A 27,808-nucleotide genomic window follows, 5' to 3' on the forward strand; every position below is an offset into this window, starting at 1 on the left:
TTATTAAATTACACTCGGAGTCGACCAGGAGTCGTGAAAAAAATTGGTCTGGATTCGGAGTCGACCCAAAAATACCTCGACTCCGAAACCCTGATTTTAATATTGGTTGTTGAAAAACTGATTAAAATCGTCGATTTTCAAAGACTTGCAATAAAGTATTTTAAGGAGAAAGAACCTAGATGTACCTTCGATGGCCATATTCTCTATTATTAATGCATAAGGTATACGATTCATTCTTCTCTAAACGATTTGTTCCTGCTGTCTATGTCCATAAAAAATATTTAATATTTCAGTTTCATTTTACTGTCTAGCTTTAAATATAAAATTACATTAGCAACTGTCAAATAGTTTTAACACGCCATAACTAAATCATAAATGCTGTTCAAGTCGGCAGCAAAAAAGGATGATTGTTTGTGATTGTTGCGCAGCGTAGATTAGCAAGGATATAATGGCTGCTTTTACAAAACAAATAATTTGTCTCGAACAACAGCAACAACAGACAAATGAAGGGGGCAAATGTAATTTATCCAAAACCAAAAACAATCCCCCTTTACAAAAGTAAGAAACAATTTGATTTATGAATCTAATATTATATTTGGGAAAATATACTTTTTTTTTAAAGGGGAAACAAGAAGTGGAGGGAGGACAAGTTTTGTGAAATTATTACGATTAACCTTCCAAACGTGACATAATTATCAAGTCATATATCATGGGGAAAAGAGAAATGTGTGTTTAGATTTGTTAGTTGCAGATATGAGGATTTTGGGTCATAATTATAAATGAAGTTTTAATTGTGATTAAATGTATATTATTCTTTATATTTATTAATTTAAGCACACAAAAATGTTCATATATCCCAGAAATATATCACATGAAAAATAGGAAAACTTCTATCATATAATATACCGTTGAATGATTCTCTGGTAAAGATCGTTATCACCGCGTCCGTATGACACTATGAAAAAGTAGTACATTTCGATGGAGAACTTAAGGAGGAGACTTTGCAGAAGACCGAGGCGCCATGAAGTATATCCTGAGTTCGATTTTAAGAGCAAACTTTCTCTTAGATAGTTGGCACATTCTGCCTTGAATCTATTCAAGATCAAAATACCTTTTACACAGACTTTTCTATTGGTTGTCTGGCGTTTCCTTAGCCACATTTTACCAATTAGTTGTTAATGTTGTTGTTGTAGCAGCATAGAAACCTACGTAGAAGCATAGGTTTGATGATGGGTTGGCAGCCGCTGTCCGAAACACTATGGTTTTGGGTCAATAGGTGGTAAATGGGGGCTATATGAAAGCATGGACCTATACCGACAATTTTCAGGTGGAAAATTTTATACCCCCCCCAACGTAGACCAAATTCCATATTTCAGCCATTTCGGTTTAATATTGTGGCCACAACCTAAAAATTTCAGAAAATCGGGAGGTACCTTCCTATGGGGGCTATATGAAGGCGTGAATCTATACCGATAAATTACAGTTAGAATATATTGTACCCCCGACGAAGACTAAATACCAAATTTTAGCCAGTTCGGTGGGATATCGCTGCCACAACTTTTAAAATACCAAAAATTGGGAGTAGCGTTCTATGGGGGCTATATGAAGGCATGGGCCTATACCGATAAATGTCAGGTGGAAAGTTGTATACCCCCAATGAAGACTATATACCAAATTTCAGCCATTTCGGTGGGATATTGAGGCCGCAACCTTTAAAATACCGAAAATCGGGAGGTATCGTTCTAGTGGGGGCTATATGAAGGCGTGGACCTGTACCGAGAAATTTCAAGTAAAAAGTTTCATACTCCCAACGAAGACTAAAAACTAAATTTCATCAATTTCGGTGGGATATTGAAGCCACAGCCTTTAAAATACAGAAAATCGGCAGGTTCCGTTCTATGGGGGCTATATGAAGGTGTGGACATATACCGCCAAATTTCAGGTAGAAAGTTTTTTAACCTAAATGAAGACTATGTACCAAATTACAGTCTTTTCGGTGGGATGTTGAGGCTACAACCTTAAAAAATATCGAAAATCCGGAGGTACCGTTCTATGGGGGCTATATCAAAGTGTAGACCTACACCGACAAATTTCAGACGGAAAGCTGCATGCACCCAACAAAGATGAAATACCAAATTTCAGCGATTTCGGTGGGATATTGAGTAAACAATCTTCAAAATACCGAAAAATTTCAGGTGCAAAGTTTTATACCACCAACGAAGGCTGAATACCAAATATCAGTATTTTCGGTGGGATATTGAGGCCTTAACCTTTAAAACACCGAAAATCGGGAGATATCGTTCTATGAGGGCTATATTAAACCGTATACCGAAATAACCCATTTTCAATAACAAAAATCCTATTAGAAACCTCTATACCAAGTTACAAAGCTCTATTTTAAAAATTGCGAGGTTGTAACGTGACCGTTACATTACCAAACCGCCTCTCTGACATTACATCCAGTATCAATACAAAAGTACCTTATTTGTGCATTCATAATCCCAACTTCATGCATAATTACTACTCTATTCGAACATTATTCAAACTTCAGTGTATTTCCTGGTTAACTCGCCTTACAAATAATAATTCTCATTCACTCCGTAAACCCAGATGGATAAGATGTTTAGTTTTCGTCGCTGAATTTGTAGAGTGCTGGCGTTAAACGAAGTACAAGATAAGACGTGTGGCATTGTCCGCAGTCACTTGAACCGAACCTAGCAACAGCCGTCGACCCTGCGATTCGTTCGCTCCTGTCGATCCGTTCGCTCCTGCCGATTCGTTCGCTCCTGTCGATTCGTTCGCTCCTGTCGATTCGTTCGCTCCTGCCGATTCGTTCGCTCCTTGCGATTTGTTCGCTCCTGTCGATTCGTTCGCTCCTGCCGATTCGTTAGCTCCTGCCGATTCGTTAGCTCCTGTCGATTCGTTCGCTCCTGTCGATTCGTTCGCTCCTGTCGATTCGTTCGCTCCTTGCGATCCGTTCGCTCTATTGCCTAACTATACCCGCCTCTTCTCTTTACAGAGTAGCAACCCGAACACTACCGAGCCGAACTCAACACCCGAAGACTACCGAGTCGAACTCAACACCCGAAGACTAACGAACCGAACTCAACACCCGAAGACTACCGAGCCGAACTCAACACCCAAAGACTAACGAACCGAACTCAACACCCGAAGACTATCGAGCCGAACTCAACCCCCGAAGACTACCGAGCCGAACTCAACACCCGAAGACTACCGAGCCGAACTCAACACCCGAAGACTACCGAGCCGAACTCAACACCCGAAGACTACCGAGCCGAACTCAACACACGAAGACTACCGAGCCGAACTCAACACACGAAGACTACCGATCCAACAGCAATCCGAATAACGCCGAAGTCAGTTCAATCGTGTCTCATCTTACTTAAGGTTTGTGGGTCCTTGAGTCGACCCTGGCAGCGGCTGAGCTAACCTCAGCCTTCGGTAAAACCACTCGTTATAAGCTGTATCTTGATTTCAATAGACAGACGGACGGACAGTCGTACATAGCTATATAAGGAGGTTGAGGATATAAAAATATATGTACAACACAGATAACGCAATTTTCACTGCACCTAATCTTGTAATTCCGTGATGACACAAAACAAATTAATTCTAAACAAAAATGTTGCTCGTTCAGCAGCACCAACATCAACCCAGCACTAGGAAAAAATAGCATCAACATCCTCAACTACATGAGAATATCCAGCACCAAGACACTGACGACATTTGCCCCCTTACGCCCAAAGACAATTTTTCATATACACACCACGACAACACTCTACTTCATAAAATACTCACACTTTTTCTCTATTCTAAATAAAAGCCATTAGTAGTGTAAATAGGGAGCTATGGCAAAATTTAGTTTGTATATAAATGTCCTTTATATGTATAAGTATAAATATGCTTCCTTGTAATGTAGAAAAAATCACAAATTTTGTTTGGCGTGACATGCTTGGTTTCAACCACATTCCCATACCCATACAGACATACATATGTATGTATTCGGCAGTGCTATACGTAATAGCCCTGCAAACCATTTCTATCGCCCAAGAATAATACGCGATTTTCCTGGGCGAATAATTTTTCACAGGCGATATCGCCTAAAAATCTTCTACGTAACACCAACCTAAAGTAAGTGTTTATGGAATGCGAATCGCGACCAAGATTCGCTGACGAATCATTTGGAAGATCTTAAGAAGAAGAAAATATAAACAAAAAATTAAAGAAAAATTATTTTTCATTTTTCTCTGTTTTTTGTTTCTTTCCATTTTTGTCTTTGATTTTTATACTTTTTGTTTTATTTTCTGATTTGTTATAACTTTTTATTATTTTCCTTATGACATAGTGGTTTATATTGCTTCTCGGGCCTTTCTTAATTCCACTTGGCAAAACCCAGACATGTACTATGTTTGTCAATACTCATAATATAATACGTGCCATTTATACCAAAGTTATGCAGAATGTGTATATGAGAATTATAAGCAACCAAATCAAAAATTTTAGTAACAATCGCGTGATCGGGGTTCGGAAGAATAATATATTATTCGCCTGCTCTAACAATAGCGGAACATAACACAATTTCGCGGAAAGATCGCCGAGAAGCATAACAGGTAATTTGTCGTAGCGATTGATTATAAACAATAATTTTTGAGAATCGTCTACGAATGGCAAATTACTCGCATGGGTGAATTTTATATAAAAATTCGCTAAAAGATCGCCGGAAAGAAGCGTTGAAGAAAAATCTGGTCGAAAAATCGTCCAACAATCTTCCAATGGTTTGCAGGGAGTTGTTTTATTTTGTGACAGAATATTTTTTACGTTTGAAAACCAACTACAAGCAAACTCATATTTTTTGTTGTTACATCTAAAAATATATGTATGCTCGTTTTATATTTCATTTTATATTTCTTTTTTCTACGCAAAAAAAAAAATGATAAGTTTGAAGTTAAAATCCTCTGGTAATTGGCATGCTTGTATATCCAGTTAACGAGCCAATGTTACATTTCCATGAAAATGCGTATGTGAGTTAGGAAATCCCAAAGTAGATTTTGTCCTTTTTCCATCATTCTGAGTGTTAGTTTTGTTATTTAAGTGTAATATTAGAAAATATTTAAATACAGTTTTCACAAGTGTTCTGTGCGTAATTTATATGGGGAATTTAGAAAAATGATATTGTTATATTGAAGGAACTTGTTAAACAATTGATTATTATTAAAAAGATCGATTGGGTTAGTTGATATAGTGACTTCAAAATTCGAAAGATAGGCGGATTTTAGGATAAAACAAGTAAGAAAGTATCAGTCAGCTGTGCTGACGGAGATATAACCACAGCCACTGAAAAAAAAACAACAAAACCATACCAAGCACAATAATTATGTCGTATATAAAAAAAATTATTAAATATTACGAGTTTGCTTTAAAATATGTATGTATACCAAAAATTTTTAGTAAAACTTCTTCATAAAGGACTCGAAATATTAATTTACGTTAAACTAAGTTTGAAAGAAATTTTTCAAAAAGTTTTGGAGTTATCTTGCACAGTAGCCATATTAGTATGTGCCGAAAGGGTTTTGGAGCTTGGACCATTATCCAGCAAGTATTGACTTACTCCGGAAAAATACTGTACCGTTGTAAATAAGGCCGCTAGAACAATCTACTGAAAAAAAATCAAAACGAGGCGAGAGGAGCTCTTAAACTAGTTTTTTTTCGAATTTTGCGTGGAAGGTACCCGAAGGATTGGATCGATATAACCCATATTCCAACCTATGGATGAAATAATATGATGTGCAAGTCTGCACCAATCAGAAACTCCCTGCGAGAATTACCTTGGGGATTTGAAAATTTGGTTAGTGCCGTCACGGTTTCTTGGAACTTTTTGGTCAATATCTCAGAAAGTATAGACTTGCGCAAGAAAAAAATTGTCCCGCCGTAAAGGGAGACGCAAGGCCGGATCCGAGAGGAGCTCTCAAACTTCATTTTAACCGAACTTTGTGTGGGAGGTACCCGAAGCAGTGGACCAATATACTCCATATTCGAACCCGATCTGTATCTAGAAGGAATAATACGATGTGCAAAGTTTGGATCAAATCGACAAATTAGAGACAAATTTTGAACTTTTGTGGGGAAGGTACCCGAAAGAGTTGACCGATATGGCCTATCTTCGAGCTTATACTAAGTTTGGACAAAATATTACTATACCCAAAATTTGGTTCGAATCGGTTGAACCGTTCTATATTTATTGTTCGAACCAGCCAGACAGACGGACAGACAGACGGACGGACATGGCTAAATCGACTCAAAATTGTCTGAAACTAATTTCGTCCAAACATACTTGGGGTCTAAAACCGTTATTTCGATGAGGCACATTTTTGGTCGTATCAAAGTGTATACACGCTTTCTAGCCTAAAGGCTGAGGGTATAAATATGGTGTATGCTAACTTTTTCATTGAACTCAATGCAATTATATTATAGATTGTGTTGTCAGCTACGTATAATCATTAAAAATAATCAATTTTAAGAAATTCACTAAGTATTTTTAAAGTTATGTATTTTATTAAACTAGTAAACAAGTATCAGTCAGCTGCGCTGACGAAGGTTGGTTAAAATATACCAACAATTTTTAGTAAGCAGAGTTCTGATTCACAGAGCCGTCGAGTATGTTTTATCTTTCACCTGCATATGCTTTTCACTGGTAAAGATTTCCTTTAGAGAATATTATCCAACTATCACCAAACTAAAAATGCTTGTTCCTTTCTGGTACCCCCGTTAGTCATCAACATTTAGTAACGATTCGATCCGATAGCGTGATTACAAAAAAAAATCGAAAAATGGGATGTTTTACCGACTTTTGCTATGTCACCGCCGTTTGACCACCTACGCTATCCTGCTTTGCATCAATGTAAAGGGTATTTTTCTTCTTCCATTGACGAGGTTCTCCGTTGTTTGACCACCTACGCCAACCTACTTTGCATCATTGTAAAGGTGGGTTTTCTACTTTCATAGCTGCGTTATTCGTCATTACAATAAAAATCGCAAAAATGAAAAGGTTGGTTGGATTGGTGAGTACTGCGATATCTCCTTTGTTTGCTATACTCTTTATAGAAACGGAGATATTCGCTTTGTAATAAGATGTTGCCTTTTCCTCCAAATAAGTTTTTGCCCATTCCGACCCCCTGACTATTATCCGACCATCACAATCGCATCACAATAGGCTTCTTTCCCTCCGGGATCTCCATTAATAGCGACCTGTAGCGTTATTACAAGGTTTAGATGATAAACGGAAGGGCGGGCACTAGGGTTATGACTTTTTAACTTTTTTCTCACAAATGATTTCCTGTAGTGAGAATGAATGAACTGTTGCCTATTAATGCCTAAAATAAGCGTTAAGTTCGGCCGGGCCGAACTTTTTATACCCTCCACCATGAACTGTATTTAAGTGAATAGGAACAAATGGTTTAAAGGTACGGTCCTATGGGGGCTATTTGAGGATGTCGACCTATACCGGCACATTTCGGGTGGAATGTTTCATACCCCTATCAAAAGCTTAATACAAAATATCAGCTATTTCGGTGGGGAACGAAGACTAACTACCAAATGTCAGTCATTTCAATGGGATATTGAGCAACAACCTTCAAAATACCGAAAATCGGGTGGCACCGGTCTATGGGGGCTATATGAAGACATGGACCTATACCGACCAATTATACCCTCAGCGAAGACTATGTACCAAATTTTAGCAATTACTGTGTTATTATGAGGCTAAACTCTTCAAAATACCGAAAATTAGGATGTACCTTTCCAGGGGTGTACACCAAAACGTGGAACGATACCGACAAAGTTTTGCATCCCAAAGGAGTACGAAATATCAAACTTTAGCCATTTTGGTAGGATAATGTAGCTAAAACCTTCAAATATACCGAAAATTGGGAGCTATTGTCCTATGAGGGCTATATGAGAGCGTGAACCTATACCTGAAAATTTCTGGTGGAAAGTTGTGTACCCTTAACGAAGACAGTCATTTCGGTGGGACATTGAGGTCACAACCTTCGAAATACCGAAAATCAGGAGGTACCGTTCTATGGGGGCTATTTGAAGACGCAGACCTATGCCGACAAATTTCCGGAAAGTTGTAGACCCCCAACGAAGACTAAATACCAAATTTCAGCCATTTCGGTGGAAGATTGAGGCCATAACCTAAAAACTACTGAAAATAGGGAATTATTGTTCTATGGGGGCTATTCTAAAGCGTGGACCTGTACCGACAAGTTTCTGGGGGAAAGTTTTATACCCCCAACGGAGATTAAATACCAAATATCAGCCATTTTTGAGGCCACAACCTTCTAAACACCGAAAATCGGGAAGTAAGTTCTATGGGTGCAATATAAAAGCGTGGACCTATACCAACAAATTTCATATGGAACGTTATGTACCCCAAATGAAGACCAAATGCCAAATTTTAGCCATTTCGGTGGATTAATGTGGCCACACACAACCTTCAAAATACCGAAAATCGGGAGGAACCGTTCTATGGGGGACATATGAAGGCGTTGACCTAATACCTACAAATTTCTGGGGGAAAGTTTTATACCCCCAACGAAAACTTAATACTAAATTTCAGCCATTTCGGTGTGATAATGAGGCTAAACCCATCAAAATACCGAAAATTGGGAGATATCGTCCTATGGGGCTATATCAAAACTTGGACCTATATAAACATTTTATGGTAGAAATGTTTCCTAGCCTCTGAAAACACAAAATACAAAGTTACAACCGGTTCTGTGGTCAAATGAGATTAATACATTCAAAATATCTTAAAGTGACGCGTACTATATATGGGGCGTTGTATGGGGGCTATACCAAAATGTGGACATATATGAACATTTTATGGTAGAAATGTTTTTAGCCTCTGGAGAGACAAAATACCAAATTACAACCAATTCGGTGGTAAAATGGGACAAACATCTTATGTATACGAAAACGTGGACCTACATAGCGCGCTTTCAATACTAAAAGTCCTACGTACATACATGTAATAGATTCTACCAAAATTTCATCCACCTACTTCCATCCGTTCGGACGCTAGAGTGATTTCCACAGACGGACGGACATGACTATATCGATGTAGAATTGCATGCCGATCAAAAATATATATAGTTCGTGGGGTCTACAATGATTATTTCGAGTAGTTACCAACGGAATGACAAACTTAATAAACCCCATCTTATGGTGGAGGGTATAAAAAAAGGCTCAGCGCCAACCAAAATTCCATGAAATGAAAAAAATTTTCCATTTCTGTGGTTATGACGATGCCTTAACATAACTCCCAACAAACATCAGTCCCAAAACGATTTTGGGAGTTATTGTTTGCGGGCATAAGCCCCAAAGTTTTTTAGGAGCTATGTCTGACCACACCTTGCGGACATTCCAGTGGGAGTTATGTCCGCTTTTTTTGTGGGAGCTATGTCCGCTTTGCTTCACGGACATAACTCCCAACTAATTTTGGGAGCAAGTTACTGCCCGATTTGAGGAATTCTATAGTTTTTAGCTACATTTTCTGACCGAATGAGCTACAAGTTGGGATGTAAGGTTTCTAGTGGTGAAAAACTTCTCCACAACAAATTTTGGACTTAGGTCACCTTTTTTAATAGCCGCCGTATAAAAGTTCCGCCCGATTTCAGTTCTTATGTAGGTTTTAACAACCTTTTCTGAGCAAATCAATTATAATTTGGCATTAATGGTTTCAAGTGATCAAAAACATTTTCTCCCAAAAATTGTGGTTATAGGTCTATGGTTTGGAATATCCACCACATAACGGTACCACTCGATTTCAGATATTTTGAAGTTTTTATCGACCTTTTCAGCTAATATTGGATGTAATTAGGCATTTGGGGTTTCCAGTGGTCAAACAAATTCTCCGTCATTGTGGACATATGTCCACGTTTTGATATAGCTCATATGTTTGGTGTAATTCTAGCTCTAGCGTTTGGTCTGGGCCATTTTATTCTCCATACTTCTCTAGTTATTGGCCCGATTGTTTCCAAAACCACGACTAGTTGGTATGTTTGCTATAAAAAAGGGTTTATGTTGTTTTATTCAACATTCATGATATTATATTTTTTGTACAGCCATAGGCTGAGGGTATCTAGCTGTTGGGAAAGTCGACTCATTCTATTTTACTTATTTCATTATAAATCAATTTTGTACTTACTGTTTAAAAGCCTCACGCCATGTCAATGTTTCCTAAAACGAAAAGAAAAAAGAAACATTAAAGAATTTGCGATAATTCAAATTATTTTGTAGGATAAAAACTAAATATGTTGCGTCTATGTTTTAACAACTTAACCTCACGTAATATTTATATTGCTGCTTACATTTCATTTTACTTAGTGGTCAAAGCAATTGCTTCGTTTATCCTTAAAATTGGTATTTTTCAATTTGTTGGTAATCTTTTTTATCGCTTTCCAAAAGAAAACAAGCGACACAAAAGCCTCTTCAAACGCTAAAAGTTGAGTACATTTATATGCCACTTAAGTGGGATATAGCCACAGATACCACAATAATGTTCCTCATTGTTTTATACACACACAAATATATGGCAAAGTAATAGAATTAACCGAAAATCCAATGTGTCTTTTAACCTTTATCAGTAACATAAACATTAAAGAGTAATAGAAGGACAAAAGATAATTGCAAAAAAGAGTGAAGCCACACAGTATAATAATATATGGTGGTGGCATTGTGAGGATACAAACGAACACACACCCACACATTTCTATGTACGTATTTTACTTTAGTGCACAAAATCAGTAATCTAGTTATAGTTATGGCTCAGGGCAATGCAATATCTATTAAAATTATAATTTACCATTATATTACTGAAAAGAAGGAAACGGAAATGACAGGAAACAAAGTTTCCTGTAATCTTTTCAGCGTTGATAGGTTGTTGGTGGAACTGTTACAGAAATAGAATAACGATTTTGCAACAGAAAAAACGAGGAACCGCATTATTACTTTCACAACATTGAATGGCGTTGTATGCGTGTGGTGGCTAAGTAAAAATTTATTCTCTAACCTTTGTCACTCTTTAATATCTCCCCCCACCACCCTTCTACACGAAGTAAAGCACCACATCATTTGCCATAAGGCCTTAGGTTTTCTCGTGACTTTGTCGTTTGTTGACTGCTCTATAAGCCCCCGTAATCATCATGGGCCGTGCTAGTTGTTGGCTTTGTTAGTCTTTTTGTGCAAAAAAAGCAACAACAACTACAAAAATACCAAAAAGCAATTAATCTGCTATACAAACTGGCGACAGCCTATCTGCCTTTTATATAAAAATCCTCAGAGAGTTTATATTCACTCACATTTACTCACTCCCACCACTACCACCACGACAACGCTCTTGTCATTTATTCAGCCGTGAACACACTGTTACAGTAGTGTACACAGAGACCTCAAGCGCGTTCCCCCTTGACAGGCTGATGGTCAAAAATGGCTACAAATCCAATAATATATCTGAATATTTCCCTCTATTTTTTTTGGTAAGGGGTCGGATAAAGACTTTAGTTTCGCAACGATTTGGGACATTGTTTAACAAAATCACTAGGAGGAGGATATGTTGACCAACCAAATGTTAGTTGTGTTTTTGGCTGAAATACTTTAATGGCTTAAAAGAAGAAAAAAAAATCGAAAAAAGAACGGTGTTAAGCATTTGCTACCACCCAACAACAACAACATGGTCTTTGAATTTCATTTTTCTACATGACGACTGGTGAAGTCATTTGGAAACCTGCACTTGACATGGTCACCGCATTTTCATACATGTTTGGCTGCCTTCAATGACGGCCAACGAATAAAATGTGCTGAATGTGGTAGTGGTAATGGGGAAGGTGTATTACGCTAGATGAAGTAGATATACATTTATTTGGTTAAATTATTTAACAAATTGTGGAAACTTTAAATTTTAGGAAATGTAATCGGTCAAAAAGTGTATACGATTCTTGAGAGGAACTTCAAATATATTTTCGAAGTTTTTCAATATCCCGCGCAAAATTTGTACATATTTCAATCATGCAAAACATCTGGCTATAGTTGGTATGAAGTGGAGATATATTGGGATATTTTAGAACGCTTATCTCAGCAAATGTTGATTTCTCTAGCAAAAAAAAAAAAAAAAAAATAAACAAGTAAAAAGTCGTTAAGTTAGGCCGGGCCGAACTTTTTATACCCTCCACCACAAAATAGTCTTAATTAAAATGGAATAATTAGGGTCCTTTCACAATTTTAGGTGGAACAACTTTTCGACAATGGATAGACTCCTACTGCCTCCCACTATTGCTTAAATTACACTGTGAACGCAAATGTTGTGGCAGAGATTATTCCTTTTGGAGATGAAAGCCCTTGGTGTGTGTATATTAAAAACCCCGAAGGACAGATGCGCCGTGAGTCGAACTTCCGCGTTATGGCGTGATGAAGTTCTTGTAAGAGACCCTATAAACCATCATGAATTAGCATTATATCTTTGTTTGTTGTTTTTGTAGAGCACTTAAGCAACAGTGAACAAAGATATAACGCTAATTTCTGATGGCCCACAGGGTCTCTAACAAAAAATCACGGCGGATCTGTCCTTCGGGGTTCATAATAAGCTCACCAAGGCCTTTCTTCCCCAAGAGGAATTTTCCGTGCCCCAGACTTTCACCTCCATTTTGTTGCACAGTGTAATCTAAAAAACTGTGTTCAGCTAGGTGAAAGGTACCACCTACGGGGCTATATCAAAGAGTCAACCTATCTTTAAATTTTGTGGCGGAAAAGTTTTATAGCTGCAGGGAAATTCAAGAGTCACATTGAGGGTAGTTTCATCAAAACAATGTAGAGCCTCAAAAATGGGCCAATGTTGACGAATTTTTTGTGAAGAAATTTCGTGACCACTGAAAATTCCCGAAAATCGGGAGGTACAGTTATATGGGGGGATATACCAAAACATGGTCCTATATTGAAGATTATTTTTGAATAGACAAAATTGTAGCTAAAGTTCTCAAAATACCGATCATTACAGCTAGTTCGGTTAAAAATTGCAGCATTCTTAAAATACCGAAAATCGGGAGGTACCGATATATGGGGGCCATACCAAAACATGGACCTATGTTGACGATGTTTCGTGGAGATATTTCATGACCACTGAGAACTTCAAATGTCAAATTGCAGATAGTTTGGTTACAAATTGTGGCTAAAATTCTCAAAATACCGAAAATCGGGAGGTACCGTTATATGGGGACTATACCAAAACATGGACCTATGTCCATATCCTTTGGGATATAAGTTTGTTGATCACTAGGAACCCTAAGTGCCAAATTATAGCTAATTCGGTCTGCAAATGTGGCTAAGAACGTCAAAATACCTCAAATCCGGAGGTACCGTTATATGGGGGCTATACCAAAGAGTGGACCGATATAGCCCATCTTCGAACTTGACCTGCCTATGGAAAAAAGACCCTCGGGTGCAAAATTTCAGCACTCTATCTCAATTATTGCGGACGCTAGAGTGATTACAACAGACGGACAGACGGACGGACAGACGGACGGACAGACGGACATGGCCAGTTCGTCTTAGAATTTTATCCTGATCAAGAATATATATACTTTATAGGGTCGCAAATGATTAGTTCGATGTGTTACAAACGGAATGACAAACTTAATATACCCTCCATACTATGGTGGAGGGTATAATAAATAAATTATTAAAAACAGAACAAAAGAAAACAAAAAAAAAAAAAAAACAAGAACAAGAACAAAATGGAACAAATGGTTTCTTTTCGTTTATGAAGAAGACTAAATACGTAATTGTAGCAATTTCAAAATATGAAATTCTGGAAGTACCATTCTATGGGGGCTATATCAAAACTTCGATCTATATAGAAAGACGTGGACCTATACTGATAATACTCTTCTGGAATATTTTATAACCCCATGGAAACTAAAAAACCAATTTTAGTAATTTCAGTGGGATATTGATCGCACAACCCTCAGAATTACGATAATCGGAAGGTACCGTTCCATGGGGGCTATATCGAAACGTGGACCTATACCGGCGAATTTCAACCGGAAATGCTTTTAGCTACAACGTTCAAAATACCGATAATTGGGATGTACCATTCCTTAAGGGCAATATAAAGGCGTACCTATACCCTAAAATTTCAGGTGGATAGTTTTGTACCCCCAACGTAGACTGAATACCAATATTCAGCCATTTCGTTGGATTATTGTGGTCACAACCTTCAAAATACCGAAAATCGGGAGTTACCGTTCTATGGGTATACTAAGGCGTGAACCGGTACAGGATTTTCTAGGGGAATGCTTTATACCACCAACGAAGACTAAATACCAAATTTTAGCCATTTTGGAGGAATATTGAGGCCACAACCTGCACAATACCGATAATCGGGAGGTATTGTGGCCACAAGCTTCAAAATACCGAAAATCGGTACCTATGGAGGCTATATGAAGGCTTGGATCTATACGGACAAATTTCATATGTAAAGTTTTATACCCCTTAATACCAAATTTCGACTGTGTCGGTGGAATATTGATGCCATAACCTGCAAAATATCGATAATCGGGAGGTACCGTTCTATAAGGGCTATATGAAGGCTTAAACCTATACCAACAGATTTCGAATGGAAAGTTTAATACACCTAATAAAGACCAAATACCAAATTTCAGACACTTCGGAGCAATATTGAGGCCACAACCTTCAAAATACCGGGAATTGGGAGGTACCGTTCTATGGGGGCTATCTATACTAAGGCGTGGACCGACAAGTTTCTGGGGGAAAGTTGTATACCCCCAAGGGAGACTAAATACCAAATGTCAGCCATTTCTGATGAATATTGAGGCCACAACCTTCAAAACACATATAACATATCCCGACAAATTTCATATCTAACGTTTAATACACCAAATGAAGACTAAATACTAAATTATTGTGTCCACAACCTTCAAAATACAGAAAATCGGGAGGTACCGTTCTATGGGGGCTATATGAAGGCATGGTCCTATACCGACAAATTTTTGCGGGAAAGTTTTATACTCCCAACGAAGACTAAGTTGAGTTACCGACAATTGTCGGTAAAATTAAAATGCTTATAATTTTGGTAAATACCGATGTTTTTGGAAAGTTAGCGACGAATAAAAAGCAGTCGTAAAATTCTACCGATAGCAAGGACGTTGTCATCTTTTATTTGAACTGTTCATTCATAAATTTGCGTTTTAATTTTACGGATTTTTGTCGGTAACTACAAAAAAATTGTTAGAGAATGGCACTACTGAAATCGGTGCTACCGTTTTATGGGGTCAAAGCGTTGATTTATGTTGACAATTTTGTTGGGAGAGTTTTGTGGCCACTGGGAAACTGGCATGTGAAATTACAGAAATTACAAATCTAGCAAGAGTTCTCAAAATACCTAAAATCCGGAGGTACCGTTTTATAACGGCTATACTGAAACATGGTTTTGTGTTGAAACATTTTTGTGAAGAAGTTTTTGGACCACTGGGAACATCTAATGTTAAAGAACTGGTAATTCGGTCAAAATATGTATGTTGCTAAAACCCTCAAAATACCGAAAATCGGGAGGTACCCTTACATGAGGGCTATACCGAGACATGGTTCTATGTCGACAAATCAAAATACCGAAAATCGGGAGTTACCGTTATAGGGGGGCTATATGTAAACATGGACCCATTTTGACAACTTTTTGGTGAAGAAGTGTTGTGACCCTAAGAACGTCAAATGTCAAATTACAGCGAGTTTGGTTTAAAATTGTAGCTGAAATCCTCGAAATACCGAAAATCGGTAGATACCGTTGTATGGGGCCATACCGAATCATGGACCTATGTCGACAATTTTTGTTGGAGAAGTTTTGCGGCTGTAGGATACCTCAAATGCCATATTACGGGTAGTTTAGTCACAAATTGTAGCTATAATCAAAAATGTCGAAAATCGGGAGGTGCTGCTATATGGGGACTATACCAATTTTAGTGGAGAAGTTTTATGTTCATTGGGAACCTCAAATATCAAGTTTTGGACCCAATCCGGCTGCATTGTCCGGATTTTAAATGGGCTAAAAATGTCGTGTTTGCCTAGACAGCTTGCGTTCTCCTGCTGTAATTTTTGTACTGCCTGCGCAACTGCGTCAGTGTGAATGCTACAGAAACCTGCCAGATAGGCTGGCTGATCTAAAGATTCTTGTTTTGAGCTTCGCACCTCTCTCTCTCTCTCTCTTGTTGTGCTGATGCACCATGAAGATAGTCCACTTGTGTCATAAGGAGACACTTTGTTGCAGTCGTCTAGGCGGCATTCTGAAAGGTTTGTATATTCTTCCAATCCTCAGAGCAAAGATTTTTATACCACACCGGCGTTGCATAGCTTTCCACAGATCTGCCTATTGCTTTGCGAGGGATCAATAAGGTTTTTTTGCCTCAACACCCAAGTACTGTCAGCTAGCGATTTGAGGACCTTGTTCCCACTTCTGATATTGTCGCACATGGTTCCGGCTTGTGAGGACGACTCAAGAAAATGCTATCGAACGGTACACCTAATATATGGCCAAAATCCATCCATCCACCAATATATTTAGGGGAAGCCTCATTTCAGTCTCCTACTTTTCCTCAGATGTAAGAACTGCATTAAGTCAGCTAGGTATGTATGTATATGTACCTAGTATATATCTGATCGACGATAGGATCCGCCGCCAACATCGTATCTGCATACATTACGATATCTATGCCGTCTAGAGGGTGTGGAATTTCAGAAAGGTAGAAGTTCAGAATAATTCTTAGAATTTTCATACGTTCTAGAAACTTGTTTATTGAAATTTAAGGTACATTTTTGTAGTTGACTATATCCTTAGTTTTTGGGCGACTGCGTATCTTTGGACCAGAGTCGGAGAAAAAATATAAAAATTGGATATTTTCAAAAGATGTTTGCTATTTTTACCAAAAAGAACCGTCCATAGACATTTCGCATGATCCAGAAAGTTGTTTACTGATGCCTTTGCTACATTATTGTAGTTAGTTGTTTTCTTAAATATTGAACGGTTTAATATCTGTGGACCAGGACCAGAGAAATCAGGGTACAAATCACATTTGCTTTGCTATTTTGAACTTTAAGAAACGTCTATACAGAGTACGTATATTCTAGAAAAAGGTTTTTGAGGTCTGAGGCACATTTTTATAGTGGGTTGTTTGCTTCAAAATTGATCGGTTTGATAGCTATAGACCAAAACCCGAGAAAAAACTGTAAAAGAAATTTGACCATAGTGATTTTGACCTTGCAGGTGTAGTTTGATGGATTATATGTATGTGTTCACAATTTTTGTTCTTTAAGACAAGAGCTACAACTATGCCACTGAAATAAATTCAAATTTCCTGACTAAATGACCCCTTTTTACATCAAAGCCTTAGACCTATGGAGGCCTATAACCGCGAAAGTTGATGAGATAGGGAAAAGGGCGAGTCACGTGTCTTCTCTTTTTTGGCGTTCTATCACACTGTGGAGTCGTTATAGGGTTAATAAAACATGACTCAAAAATTACATACAGTGGCATCCGAGCGTATGGAGTGGTGATTGTTAAAGTATCTCGACCCTTGCCAATCTGCTCTTCCATGATTCAGAAAAGCACGGTAATTATGAAGTCGTTAACAGAGCAGGTATGAGCTAAGGGAAATGGTGGGTTGACAGGACATGTCCTTTATTAGACGTGGTGCCGCAATTGTGATGGTCTAGCGAGCTGTGGCAATCTCTTTTTATCCTCATAGGATTGTCTTCCTTTACCGTGCATAATAGGGATCCATCAGCTTGCCTTAGACGAAACGTCATAGCTCATGAAGTTCATTGAAGTCCCTTAATCCTCCCTTGGACTCGGAAGAATCGTTTACCACGTGCTGTCACTTCAACAATTATGTGTTGTGTTCGTTCCCATCAGTAATTTTACTTGTTTTTTACGTTCTCATCGTTGAAAAACACGGACCAAATATTGTAATCTATTCGAGAGATGTATTGCGCACCAATTTAGCGAATAATTTTTAACTATAATGGGGGAGTTACCCAGAGGATTAGATCGAAATGGAACTTAATCTAAGTTTGGACACAATTGTGGAGCTCGAAAATTTTCATTAAAAATCCACGATTTTTCTTAAAAAATCTCTGAAAAATCCATTTTATCTTAAAAAACTTCCCTATTTTTCTTTAAAAAGTCAATGATTTTTCTTTAAAAAACCAAAGATTTTTCTTTAAAAAATCAAAGACTTTTCTTTAAAAAATCAACCACATTTCTTTAAAAAATCAAAGACTTTTCTTTAAAAAATCTACGCCTGTAGAGCTTGATTTTATTAACCACAATTTTTTTAAAAAAAAATCCCAGAAAAATCTGCCATTTTATAAAAAAATTCACGATTTTGGAGCTTCAAAATTTTCATTAAAAGTTCTCTACTTTTCTTTAAAAAATTCTCTATTTGTCTTTAACAGATTCTCTATTTTTCTTTAAAAATTTCCCTATTCCCTATATTTCTTAAAAAATCAATGATTTTTCGCTAAAAAGTTTACGACTTTTCTTTAAAAAATCAACTAATTTTCTTGAAAAAATCAACGACTTTTCTTTAAAAAAAAACCCACGACAGTCGAGCTTGATTTTTTTAAATCCAAGATTATTCTTTAAAAAAAACTCCTGAAAAAAATCCGCCATTTTTTATACCCTACACCACAAAGTGGAAAGGGTATTATAAGTTTGTTTTGGTAAAAATTCATGTAACACCGCGAAATATTTGTCGGAGACCCCCAATGTGGTATACCAATCTTCATATCTCGGCGAGATAAAACGATTTTGAGATGTGTGTCCGTCCGTCCGTCCGTGTGTCCGTCTGTCCATTATAAATTGTAATCAAACTCCAGGCCGCAATTACGGACCGATCGTCACGAAATTTGGTATGGAGGTCGGTTTCACATCAGAATAGATCGCTATTTTAATTGGTGATGATCGTGAAATATTTAGCGGGCGAAATGGACCAAAAACATAATTTTTATCCGATTTTGTAGATGCTCTGTAGGTCGCAATAATAGTCGATCGCCTCGAAATTTTAAGTAAGGTAAGATTATATGACGAAGAAGTAGCTTGCAATTGGAGATGGCGATCAGATAATATTTAGAGGGTTAAATGGACCAAAACTTTTGTGTGAAAATTGCGAAAAATTTTAGTATACAGCTTAAATCTTTATTCTTGGAAGAGACATTCCGGGCAAGTAAGCTATACTTGGAAGAGGAACGCTTGACCTTTCTATTGATGTCAATTGTGTTGGTGTACATGATAAGATAACAGAGTTACAGCCTAATATACCCTGTTATTTGTTTGTAGTGTAATGATAAACACACTAGAGGTCGCAATTATAGCCCAATAATCACGAAATTTTGCACGATGTTGGGAGTTAGGTAGAGGAAGATGCCTATAACTTTTGGATGATGATCTTATATTATTTACCGGGTGAAATGGACCATTACTTTTGTATGAAAAATACAAAAAAATATTTTTGGTCTACATTTTATTTCCTGGAGGACAAATACCGGCAAAGTATACTACATATAAAAATAGAACTACTGATCTTCCCCCTGATGAAAATTGCAATAAAGCGAAACAATTATTTTGTTAGAAATGTTGATATGTGGAAAGCTAATTCCCAAGGGTAAAGGTGTAGGGTATTGCATGGTCGGCCCCGTCCGACTATAGCCTTGGCTTACTTGTTTTAAATCCACGATTGTGGAGCTTGAAATTTTTCATTAAAAATCGATATTTTGCTTTAGAAAAATCCCTATTCTTCTTTAAAAAAGTTTATATTTTTTTATAAAAAATTTCCCATTTTTGCAAAAAATCCTCAATTTTTTCTTTAAAAAATCAATGACTTTTCTTTAAAAAATCAACGACTGTCGAGCTTGATTTTTTGTAAATCCACGTTTGCGGAGCATGATATTTTTCTTTAAAAAAATCAACGACTGTCGAGCTTGATTTTCTGTAAATCCACGTTTGTGGGGCATGACATTTTTCTTTAAAAAATCCACGACTGTCGAGCTTAATTTTTTTTAAATCCACGATTGTGGAGCTTGAAAATTTTTGTTAAAAAATCCACGACTGCCGAGCTGATTTTTTTAATCCACGATTGTACAGCTTGAAACTTTTCTTTAAAAAATCTACGACAGTCAAGCTTGATTTTTTGTAAATCCACGATTGTGAAGCATGAAATTTTTGTTTAAAAAATCCACGATTGTCGAGCTTGATTTTTTTAAATCCACGATTGTGGAGCTTGAAATTTTTCTTTAAAAAATCCACGACTGTCGAGCTTGATTCTTTTTAAAATCACGATTGTGGTGCTTAAAAATTGTTGTTAAAAAATCCACGACCGCCGAGCTTAATTTTTTTGTGAATCGACGATTGTACAGCTTGAAAATTTTCTTTAAAAAAACTACGACTATCGAGCTTATTTTTTTTTAAATCCACGATTGTGGAGCTTGAAATTTTTCTTTACAAATCCACGACTGTGGATATTGAATATTTTTTGAAAATCAGCAAGTGTGGAGCTTTTAAATTTTCTTTATAAATCCACGACAGTAGAGCTTTAATCTGTTCTTAAAAAAAAAAAACAGGATTGTGGAGCTTGAAGAACTTTCACATGGGTTTTATCACCTAGACAAACTTTTTTAAATAACTTTCAAATGTAAAATGCCCGTTGTTTAAGGTGGCGTACATTTAACAACATCATTAATACGTTGCGAAGAACATTTTAATTATTTTATTTTTAATAAAATATTTGCAAATTTTACTCAAATCCTGTATTTGAATTTTTGTAGCTCAACTATTCAAAGTATTTGACAATTTCAATTGAATTATGTCAACCTACAAAACGCATTTAGTACACATTGCTCCTCATGATGACGATGGTGAGTGACATTATGAATTCATATTAAAAATCACACTAATCACTGACAGGTGTCAAAAATGCATACACAAATTGTGTGTAAATTAATCTAAACTACTTTAGAAGTGTTAAATTTTGTGACTCAATTAAAAATGGCTACACAAAAATGGCAAATAATAAAATTCCAAAACGACGAGTTGAACACCTAACAAAAAGTGTTGGTATAGTTGTTGTTGTTGCTCTCACTCTTTACTCAATGTGAGTGATGCATTTCATGGTGAATGTGAATTTTTCATAAATTTGTGTATGCAAGTGTGCACATATATACATACATAAGTGTATATATGTATCTACACAGTTGAGATGTGTCAATTAAAGCTAATAGGCATCACAAAAATTTATGAATAGAAAATTTTAGTTTATTTACGAAAACAAAAAATGAAATTAAATGGTTCTTGAGTATGGATTTCAAACAAATGCACACACAAAATGACAATCTATAAATAAAGTGTCATAAATAACAATTTGTCAAAATAGAAAAAAAAGGATAATAATCATAGAAAGGATATTTTGTAAAGAAATATGACATTTATAAATATTTGAATTAAGTTAACAAGTCATGTGGTAGAGATTTATATTTATTTAAGTAATTTGTATTCGATTTAATGTACTTTACAAATTAGTAAGTAACAATCTACTTCTATGTCTCCATGCTCATGAGGGTTGTATTTGGACAAAACCTTAATAAATCGTTAAGCCATTTAAGTAGTTGTTTATTATATTGGCAATTTAACATATCACCAGTCTTAATATGTTTGTTTATTTGTTATTTACTTTCTGATTGCAACACACACACACACAATTTCACACTAATATGTGTGGTCTTTACAAACAAAGAAGTTAAACAACATAAATACCCTTAAATATACAGTAAAAGGGCAACAACAAAATTGACATAAGAACATAAATCTACAAAATTATCAATGAAATGTCATCAGTAAAATAGACTTCCTCTGCTTTTTCATAATCAAGTTTCTAGGGTTAACAAAGACCACAAGTAGCAAGTATAGGGTCATATGTATATACAAAGATAAAATCACAATACCACTGTATTTGTACACAATTATACAATTACTACTACCACAAATGAACAATAACTTACACAAATCATTTAGTCCACTAGACCAACAACCACATACAATTGTTAAACATTATTGTGGCTATTAAACAATGATTTCCGGTTTATATTTATCAAATTAAAACAATTTATGGATTTGTTTTTTTTTTTATTACAATGTTTTTTGTTACTATGTGAACCTTCGTGCTATTATCAATACTTCCACCCATCTAGTCCCAACAATTAACCATCAATTTAATGTTAAATAAAAATTATATGTTTTCTGATTGGATAAAAAATTGATGTGTTTGCTGTGTGGAATTTGTAGAACAGTTTATTTGAAGTTGTTTCTGCTATAGCCTAATTTATTACTGCAATTGTGTGTAAAATTCACTGTAAATGAAAAAATGTAATCGTTATTGATGTCATAGTGAAGTATGTTCTGCTAGCGTGCTCCGTCCCAATAAATATAATCTTTTAAACTTGGGAGCATTGCGTTAGATATAAAAATCTAATAACACTACACTGACAGTTGTGGCCAGTAACTTCGGGGTGGAATATAGTGAACATACTGTTCATTTACTCAAAGAGTCACACATCTCAAAAATCAAGTTTGGAGAAAAACTGGTTTTAGGTTGTCGATTGAAATTTGACTTCCCAATTTAAAAAGATTATAAAAATCTCCAAATATTTTATTCTTGCCCCTATCTACAAATTTGCTTCAGAGGTCAAAAAAAGATTCGCATTGGTTTCAGAGATATAGCCCCAAAACGCTTTAAAGAGTCAATATAAGATGGGGCCATAAAATCCAAGCTGGATCTGACACAACAAAACCCAAAAAGGGTATTTGTCGTTTTGGTCTGAACTTTCAAAAAATCATCAGTTCAAATTGTTTGCACGAGATTACCTTAAACATTTTTCACAGCGTTATTATTATAATTGCCAGGAGACTAAAGAATTGAGTACCACGGTGCATCTCAATTAACTCTAAATGGAAGGTGCTTATACCGGGAAAGTTTTCGCGGATTCTGAAACTAGATAAAAACAAGTACATATATATACGATTTTTGGTGGAGAAGTTTCATGGCCATTGAGAGCCTCAAATATCAAATTACAGGTAACCATTGTAGCTAAAATTCTCAAAATACCGAAAATCGGGAGGTACCGTTATATGGGGGCTATACCAAAACATGGTCCTATGTTGACGGCTTTTGGAGAAGTTTCATGACCACTGAGAACCTTAAATGTAAAATTACAGCTAGTTCGGTTAAAAATTTTAGGTAAAATTCTCAAAATACCGAAAATCGGGAGATACCCTTATATGGGGGCTATACCAAAACATGGACATATGGCCATATCTTTTGGAATATAATTTTGTTGATCACTAGTAACACTAAATATTAAATTTTAACTAATTCGGTTTGAAAATGTGATAAAAACGTCAAAATACCTGAAATCGGGCGGTACCGTTATATGGGGGCTATACCAAAACGTGGACCGATATAGCCCAACATCGAACTTGACCTGCCTGCAAACAAAAGACGCATCTTCCCAAAATTTCAGCGTCCTATGGATACTAGAGTGATTGCCACAGACGGATCGACTCAGTATTTTACGCTGATGAAGAATATATATCGTCACCATAAATGCCGGAAGACGTAACCCACAAAACGAAAACTTTACAGGAGAAGCAAAAAACGTTATAAAATTAAAAACTGTTTTATGGAATATTAATCTTATGAAGGCGAGTATATGGGATATTATCGATCATATACGAAGGGTAATAAGTAGTGAAACCAAAACCGCTGAAGTGCTTAGTTTTGAGATCCTCCATTACAACAAAATCTGCAATATTGTCCCATTTTCCGAAATGCCATTTCTTGAATAGGATCGTTGTTTTTGAACGTAGAAGCTTGAGATTTTGCCAGAGCATGTATTTTAGCTTTATGTATCAGATTATGTCAAAAAACGAATTTCGATTTTCATGTCGGTTACGTCTTCGGGCATTTATGGTGACGATATACTTTATAGGGTCGCTAATGATTATTTCAATGCGTTACAAACGGAAAAACAAACTTAATATACCTTCCATACTATGGTGGAGGGTATACAAATCGGAAAAACAAAAAAATGCCGGGGCGCTTTTAAATAAATCGCGGTCAAAGTTCACATTTTTATGGTGTTTTCAGGTTTTGGTGGTTTTACTTGTAAACCATAAGTTCTATCGAAATGGGATTAAAAGAAATGTTGTAGCAGTGAAATCTCTACAAGATTGTCATTTATGATAGGTTTTACCATTTTTGAGATATTGAAGTTCAAATTGGGACAATGCACTTACTGTATCGACTGCTTATATGCTTTTTATAAATTCCTAAGCTTCTCATACTTTGATTTTGAAAAAAACAAATTATTTAAAAATGAAGCTACAGTGATTTATTTATAAATTCGTTAAAAGCTAGAATAAATGCTCTAAAAGCTAGAAAATAATTTTTCGTTTAGCATCAACTGGTATTTTCTTCTTCATGATGGACTCTCAAATAAAACGTTGCCGTTTAATTTTGTCATCTTTTTTAATTTATTTTTTTTAATTTACTTTTTTTTTTTTTTTTTTGATACGTATCATCATGAAGAAGAATATAAACTTGATGCTAAGCGAATAATTATTTGCTAGCTTTTAAAGCATTTATAAATAAAACACTGTAGTTTTGATTTTTCAAAATAGTCTGGCTTAATCCCTTTTGTTGTTTTAATATTTAAAACAACAAGTTTATTAGTGGAGAAGGTTTGGCATTGTTCGCCAAGGGGTAAGGCAAGGAAGACTAGTTTCGATCCACGCCACTGGATCTCATCAGTTCCCTTTGTTTCTTGTTTGTGGATATTCTCCACCGAAGTTATTTTTCAATAACTTCTTCAACAAGAAACTTTTTATACCCAAACATCAATCGTCAGCTCGAAGTATAAACGTAAACAAAGAAAAACCTTCAATGAGAAGTTTTTCTTTGGTAACCTAACACAACTCCGACGAAAGTGTTTACGAAACAAAGCAAACCTTCTTCCACTCGTATGTGTCGTTGATTTTTCAACAAATGCACATACCCAAATGCTGTTTGGTAGCTTATATACCAACAACACACAAAACCGTGCCAGTGTTTCTCAAATAGAACATTGGTGGCGTTTATTTAATTGGGATAGCTGTTACAATTTTGATTTTTCAAAATAGTCTGGCTTAATCCCTTTTGTTGTTTTAATATTTAAAACAACAAGTTTATTAGTGGAGAAGGTTTGGCATTGTTCGCCAAGGGGTAAGGGGTAAGAATATCCACAAACAAGAAACAAAGGGAACTGATGAGATCCAGTGGCGTGGATCGAAACTAGTCTTCCTTGCCTTACCCCTTGGCGAACAATGCCAAACCTTCTCCACTAATAAACTTGTTGTTTTAAATATTAAAACAACAAAAGGGATTAAGCCAGACTATTTTGAAAAATCAAAATTGTAACAGCTATCCCAATTAAATAAACGCCACCAATGTTCTAAAACACTGTAGATTAATTTTTTATTTTTTTTTTTTAATTTGTTAGTAAATACAATTTTTTGACCACCGAAATCCCATAACCAAATCACGGTGCTCTTGAACCAACTTTAAATGAAAGGAGCTTACACCTGGGAAGTTTTTGCGGATTCTAAAAGTACAATGTTCATAGATGAGAAAAATCAAAAAACAAAAAATCGCCGGAGCGCTTTTTAAATAAATCGCAAAGTTCACATTTCTAGGGTTTCTTTAGGTTTTCTCGATTTTGCTTGGAAACCGCAAGTCCTATCGAAATAGGATTAGATGATATTTTTGTAGATTTATGATTTATAGTATTTTTGTAGATTTTACCGTATTTGAGATATAGAAGTTCAAATTGGGACAATGCACTGACTGTATCGCCTCCTTATAAAACAATGTAAGGTGCACCTTAACTAACTTTAAATAAAAACCGCTTACACGTGGGAAGTTTTTGCGGATTCTGAAACAGCAACGTTCATATATGAGAAAACCCCAAAAACAAGAAAAAGTCGCTGGAGGATTTTTTAATAAATCGCGGTAAAATTTTCATTTTTAGGTTTATTTTAGGTTTTCGCGATTTTGCTGGGAAACCGCAAATCCTATCGAAATGGGACTAAAGAAAATGTTGTAGCTGTAAAAATTCTCTAGAGGATTGTCCGTTATGATTTTTAGGTTTTATAATTTTTGAGATATAGAAGTTCAGGTCACATTTTTAGCTTTTTATTAGGTTTTCACGATTTGCTTGAAAACGGTAAGTGAAAATTCTCTACAAGATAGCCTTTCGTAATTTGATACTACGTTGTACCATTTTTGAGATATATGTATATGTTTAAGTCGGGAAATTGCAGTCATGACATTGTTTTACAAGCAGACGATAAAGTCTGTGAATTACCCTAATTTGAACTTCTATATCTAAAAAAGTATAAATTCTACTAAAATATTATAAGGGTCAATCTTGTAGAGAATTTTTGCAGCTACAATATTTTTGTTCTAATTCCATTTCGATTGGATTTGCGGTTTCCAAGCAAAATCGAGAAAACCAAAAAAAGCCCTAAAAATGTGAACTTTGAAAACCAAAAAACCCTAAAAATGTCAACTTGACAGCGATTTATTTAAAAAGCGCTCCCGCGATTTGTTTTCTGATTTTTTCATCTAAGAACATTGTAGTTTCAGAATCCGCAAAGACTTCCCAGGTGTAAGCTCCTTTCATTTAAAGTTGGATCTAGAGCACCGTGAATTATAGCCAATGTTGGCCGAAAATGTAGATAAAAACTTTAAAAGGCCGGAAATCGGTTGGTACCGTGGTACCCCAACAAACTAAGCTGTAACTTGTCTAGTTTTAGAAATATCAACATGAAAATTTGACAAAATTATTTATTATTTATAAAAACTTGCTAAGAAAGAAGGTTGAAGTGGTCATCGATTGATTTGTAACAATAAAAATCTCCCCGATGATGATTGTCGAAGACAATCGAAATATCGGAAATAAATGTAATTATAAAACAAAATAAATGTTTGTTTTATTACAAGGACCTGAAGCCGAACAAAGATAAAAAGAAAAATTTGACAAAATTTGAAATTTGAATTTTAACCAAACTAGCTATTATTTGGCACTTCTCCACCAAAAACTGTGAACATAGGTCCATGTTTAGGTATTTTCAGTATTTTAGCTACATTTGTTGACCGAACTAAGTGTAATTTGATATTTGAGTTTCTCAAAAAAAAAAAAAAAAAAAAATGTCAACCTTTTCAAATAGGTCAACGTTTTTGTATGGCCGTATAAACTGGTAGCACCAACTTCAGGTGGAATAGTTATCGAGTCTATCAGGTCACAATCGATTCTTAGAGCTTTTGGAGCATTATATCAGAAAGCATGAACTTGCCCATGAAAAATATTATATAGATATAAGCAGGACCACAAGAAGTACTTTTGGTCGGACGATCCTCGAACAAGCCTCTAACCGCACTTTTGCGAATTATCTTGAAGTTTTGTGAGGAAATGTTTTCCAATATATCCGTTTGTAGAACTTGATGTACGTTTGGAACAAATTGTTGATGCATAAAATTTCGGCCAAATCGGAAACTCAATTCATAGCTTTTTGTGTTCATCAGTCATGCCTGGAGGGTTGGTTACATATTTTGGGACATTATTTCAGGAAGTATGTATG

At 35.9% G+C, this 27,808-nt stretch overlaps 1 long non-coding RNA gene across 2 annotated transcripts in view; it reads right to left on the reverse strand.

Moving 5' to 3' along the window:
* LOC141406731 (uncharacterized) overlaps positions 1–27,808 on the reverse strand; it is a 470,067-nt gene that overhangs the window by 206,838 nt on the left and 235,421 nt on the right. For both annotated transcript variants that reach the window (XR_012413497.1, XR_012413496.1), the window contains exon 6: positions 10,229–10,260. This is a non-coding gene — a long non-coding RNA (uncharacterized lncRNA). The remainder of the gene's footprint in view (positions 1–10,228; positions 10,261–27,808) is intronic.

This window comes from Musca autumnalis, unplaced genomic scaffold, assembly GCF_047663935.1.
Source record: "Musca autumnalis isolate F117 unplaced genomic scaffold, ASM4766393v1 scaffold_5, whole genome shotgun sequence".
Taxonomy (NCBI): Eukaryota; Metazoa; Arthropoda; class Insecta; order Diptera; family Muscidae; genus Musca; species Musca autumnalis.